Below are 6,000 nucleotides of genomic sequence, written 5' to 3' on the forward strand. Positions count from 1 at the left end.
ATCTATAGCTGCAAAGCCGGGTTTGTGTTGATCTATATTTGCTATGCTATGTTTCCATACATTATTTATGTATACATGCAAAAACAGGATTTGTATGTCTGATTCTGTTTATTTGATCTATACTTTCAATGCTGAGTTTGCATGTGAATCAACAATGTGCAATGCCAGTCAGCAGTTGCTAAGTGATAAGTAAGGTATTGTCATGTCTGAAAAGTGGATTCAAAATATAAATCTCTATATAAACCTCTTTATAAATCAATTATAAGACCACTCCTTGAATATGCTGAGCAATTTTGGGCACCTATTCTAAAAAAGGATATTATAGCAGTGGAAAAAGTGCCGAGGCAGGCTACCAAATGAATAAATGGAATGGAGTACTTTAGTTTAAACTGTTTAGTTTAGAAAAGCATCGCCTCAGAGGGAATATGATAGCATTATCAGAGTCTGTACAGACGTTTCAACAGCAACTGAATGAAGACTTGCAAAAACATAATATTCAGGTATATAATTTTTAAATGATGGGAAAATAGCTTCTTGATCCAAGAGAGATCTGACTGTCATTCTGGGGTCAAGAAAGATTTCTTTTTTCCTAGTTTGTTGCAAAATTGGAAAGAGCTACATGAGCTGCAACAAATACTTAATGACATATATATAAACACATTGTAACACATTGTAACCACATTACACTCTTGGTCCAAACCCAGGCCAACCACCCTAAAACCAGAAGGTCCATTAACCACTGGTTCACCCTTTCTATTCATTAATATTTATATTTTTTTATATATAAAAAGGGTAACCTTAACCACAATAAAAGCCACGATAATTTAATACAAATCTCATCATAATAAACTTTTTTGCCTGCAAAGAAGCTCTTCCATCTTCTACCTTCGGCTCTCCTGCTGATCACCAGACGCTTGTACGAGGTCAATGCAGACAGCTTTGCAATTTGCCTCAGGTATGCGCAGCACCTCCAAAACGGTGCTATTTATAGCACAAATTCCTGCTTTTTGGGCAGCGCGAGACACGCGAGCACAAGGCGGGCAAAAAAAACCCTGGGCAGTGCATTTTTTGTTCTTTTTTACACTGAACTTTTGACCCTAACCTGAATTACCTGCCTGACCTTTATTTAACCCCTATCCCCACAACCACATGCAGCCTTGCCTTTCAGTTGAGCCAGAGCTATCCATACTGGATTTTTGCCTTCTTTTGGATCAACAGCAACACCAATTGACATACCGTATTTGCTTGATTATAAGACAAGGTTTTTTTGAGAGCAAATGCTCTGAAAAATACCCCTCATCTTATAATCACGGTCATCTTCTAATCAGACCTCAAATGAGGTCTGACTGTGAGACTAAGATCCAGATCCCCAGCAGTGCTGCAGGGGACCTGGATCCTCCTGTCTGGTAACTTCAGCTGCTGCCGCCACTTACACCGGGCGTCTATCACCGCGCACCGGCGAAAGTGCCGGCAGCAGTGGAGGTTGTCTCTTGCGCATCGCGCATACCTTTCCCGGCTGCCAGAGAGGAGAATTCCCCACAGCGCTGCAGGGAATTCTCCTCTCTGCCAGCCGGCGAACGCCTGGTCGATGAACGCAGACAATCGCACTGGTAAGTGTGTGTGTGGGGGGGGTTTCTATGGGTGCCGTAAGGCTTTTCTTGAGGCAGAGTGCACCATGAAAAGTGCCATTTAACCCCCTGTATGGCACCCCGCCTCCAAAAATTCCCGTTAACCCTATATATGCCACTCTGCCTCCAGAAATGCCTTATACCCCCTTATATGCCACTCTGTCCCATTATATGCCTCGTAACCCCCTAGATGCCACTCTGGCATTTTTGGAGGCAGGGTGGCATATAGGGAGTAAAAGGCATTTCTGGAGGCAGAGTGGCATATAGGGGGTAAAAGGCATATCAGGGAGGCAGAGTGGCATATATGGGGGGTAAAAGCAGGGAGGTAGAGTGGCAAGCCTGGGGGCAGAATGGCAAATAAAAACAATAACAATATTTTTCTCAATCATAGCTTTTAACCCCTTCGTGACAAAGGCTGATTTTACTTTTTGTACCCTTCGTGACAATGGCCGTTTTAACATTTCTGCGCTACTCGTGTTTAGCTGTAATTTTCTTCTTTCCCGTTTACTGAACCCACACACATTAGATATTTTTTTTTTTTCAGGACAAGAAGGGCTTTCTTTAGATGACATTGTTTTGATTGTATCATATTATTTACTATTTAAAAAAAAGTATAAAATATGGTGAAAAATTTAGAAAAAATGACTGTTTCTAACTTTTAGTTGAAAAATCTTTTACTCATCTGTAAAAGGTAATGAAAAAACCTGCTAAATAGATTCTACTATTTGTCCTGAGTTTAGAAATACCTAATGTTTTTATGTTTTTTTTTGCTTTTTTCTACACATTATGGGGCAATATGTACAGGTAGCGTTTTGCTATTTCAAAGCCATTTTTTCCAAATCTGGTAATTCTTCCCCCCATGTGCCATTTCGGGTATATTTGAAGCCAGCCAATGCAATTTACCCCATCAAGTCATATATTTTTGAAAACTAGACAGCCCAGGGTATTCCAAATGCTAGTATTTTAACCCTTTCAAAGCACAAATTCTACCATCAGCCTTTTGCAAACTTTATAGTAGTAATTTTTTTGCATTTGTTTTTTCACACACATTTTACTTCAGGTATGAATAAACAGGTTCTGGTATATGTCACTATCATAAAACACCCCAATATGTGTTTAGCAACATCTCCTGAGTACAGCGATACCTCACATGAATGATTTTGCCTGGCTGTTTGGGGGAAAAGGGCCACATTTGGGGCATGCACATTTTTCAATGTTGAACTTTGGCATTTGGGGATCCACTGCCCATGCCCTATTTGGTACATCTTTGAGCCGGGCCATTTCAGTATGCCCAATAAAGCCATATATTTTTGAAAACTAGACACCCCAGGGTATTTCAAATGCCAGTATTTAAACTCTTTCCATGCACCATATCTACCACCAGTCTTTGTCAACCTTTGTGGTAGTCATTTTTTGCATTTGTTTTGTCACGCACATTTTACTTCAGGTATGAATTAAAAGGTTCTCATATATGTCACTATCACAAAACACCCCAATATGTGTTCAGCAACAACTCCTGAGTACAGCGATACCTCACATGAATGATTTCTCCTGGTCGTTTGGGGGCAAAAGGGCCACATTTGGGGCATGCGCATTTTTCAATGTTGAACTTTGGCATTTGGGGATCCACTGCCAATGCCCTATTTGGTACATCTTTGAGCCGGGCCATTTCAGTGTGCCCAACAAAACCATATATTTTTGAAAACTAGACACCCCAGGGTATTTTAAATGCTGGTATTTTAACTCTTTGCATACACACATTTTACCACCAGAATTTTTTCAAAGTCTGCAGTAGTATTCCTTTGTGTGTATTTTTCCCCCACACACCTATGTTATGTATGAATTTACAGCTCCTGGTATATGCCGCTGTCACACGACACCCCAATATGTGTTCAGCAACATCTCCTGAGTACAGTGATACCCCACATGCATGGGTTTGTCATTTTTTGGGGGAACTAAAAGGCCACATTTGGTACGTGTGCATTTTTCTAATTGGAAATTAGATGTGTGGCCATCCTTCCCCCCGTGTTAATTGGGACATTGTTGAACCCGGCCAATTCAATTTACCCCATCAAATCATACATTTTTTAAAAGTAGACACCCCATGGGCATTTAATATGCCAGTATTTAAACTCTTTCCATGCGAGAATTGTTTTAAGTTAATATGCTAATTTTAGGACTTGCTCACAAAAATATATTTTTTATATATATATTTTATTTTTTTTGCCTTTTTTTAAAAAAAAATTAACATTTTTTTTCAACTTGAAGGTTTCCCTGATAGTGACATCAGTGGAAAATTATTTTTACATTTTACTGTTTTTTTACTATTTTTTTCTAATTATTATTAATTTTTATTTTATTTTTTTATTTATTTTTACTAATCACACTGTGATTAGAAAGCTGGGATCCATTGACTTGCATGGTTGAATGCAGTACCTGTATTCAACTTGCAAGTGGAGCCAGAGTTCTCTAGAGGGTCTGGCGACCATCTAGCGAACTTTTTTCTATTTCATTGTTTTTTTTTCCCGGAGCGGTCACAGTCCATCCCGAGGTAAGTGTTTGGTGTCGCTGGATGCCTCCTGATCGAGGCATTCCAGCGACACCATTTAAGTTTAGGAGGCGATCGTGCCCGGACCGGCAATTGTCATCAAGGGGTTAATTAATATGAAAAAATAGTTTACATGACCGGCAATTGCCCGGACCGGCAATTGTCATCAAGGGGTTAATAAATATGAAAAAATAGTTTACATGAATTCATAGTTAATAGTAAAACTTTTTTCCTATAGGGTTGTCTTATATTCAGGATTTTTTCTTTTTTTCCTAAATGTATATTCAGATTTTGGGGGGTCGTCTTATAATCAGGGTCATCTTATAATCGAGGAAATACGGTATGCGGGAAAGGCTGAACATGATGGACGCATGTCTTTTTTCAGCCTATGTAACAATGTAACTATGATTCCAGCTGCAACATTCAGATGGCAGGGTTAGACTTTGGAGTAAACATCATGAAAGCATGGACCCATCCTGCTTTGTGTCATCTTTTACTATATATATATATGTATGTATATATATATATATATATATATATATATATATATATATATATATATATATATATATATATATATATATATATATATATATATATATAGTGTATATGTAGCGTTTTATAATTGCCTCCCCACTTTGGTCCCTGGCACCCCTAAATATGACACATACAACAGGGAGGGAGGGATGAAAAAGGTAAAAGTGACCTTACTTTCACTGGCTGGTCCCTCTTCTCTGCACCCCACAACTCGATGGCCACAGCAATAGGAAAAAGCTTGAGTAAAGCCAAATTCTTGAAGATGTCAGATCCTAGCCATTCCATTGTCCGTTTGGCACACCACGGGTCATTAAAGTACACTCCCATACCCCGGGACCTAGCGGAAGTCATGTAGACAGCCTTTCCCGGCAACGACAGGCGCAACCTAAGCAAATAACCCGGCTAACAACAGTATAGGCAGAGGCCCTTCTTCCTCCGTTAGTCTGTCTCCTCCACTGAAAGGCAGGTGAACACCAGCTGCATCGGTTCTACCTGTTTGGAATAGTCAGATCCAGGAGGCATGGGATGTGAAGGAGACACAGGAGGTGAAGACACCGGAGAAAGTGCCGGCAGCAGTGGAGGTTGTCTATGCGCATTGCGCATACCTTTCCCGGCTGCCAGAGAGGAGAATTCCCCACAGCGCTGCAGGGAATTCTCCTCTCTGCCAGCTGACGGACGTCTGGTCGATGAACGCAGACAATCGGCGTTACTGCTTTTACTTCCGCCGTAGCTCCTATGACGCAGCACCGGCATCACATGACCTTCCGGTGCTCATAGAAGTTCCGGTGGAACATCCGCTGCCCCCACCAGACACCAGGGAGTCAGAAGCACTGGTAAGTGGGTGGGGGGGATTCTATGGGTGCCATAAGGCTTTTCTTGAGGCAGAGTGCACCATGATATGCCATTTAACCCCCTGTATGGCACTCCGCCTCCAAAAATGCCCGTTAACCCCATATATGCCACTCTGCCTCCAGAAATGCCTTATACCCCCTTATATGCCACTCTGTCCCATTATATGCCTCGTAACCCCCTAGATGCCACTCTGGCATTTTTGGAGGCAGGGTGGCATATAGGGAGTAAAAGGCATTTCTGGAGGCAGAGTGGCATATAGGGGGTAAAAGGCATATCAGGGAGGCAGAGTGGCATATATGGGGGGTAAAAGCAGGGAGGTAGAGTGGCAAGCCTGGGGGCAGAATGGCAAATAAAAACAATAACAATATTTTTCTCAATCATAGCTTTTAATCCCTTCGTGACAAAGGCTGATTTTACTTTTTGTACCCTTCGTGA

Source organism: Spea bombifrons, chromosome 11 (assembly GCF_027358695.1).
Source record: "Spea bombifrons isolate aSpeBom1 chromosome 11, aSpeBom1.2.pri, whole genome shotgun sequence".
NCBI classification, from domain to species: Eukaryota; Metazoa; Chordata; class Amphibia; order Anura; family Pelobatidae; genus Spea; species Spea bombifrons.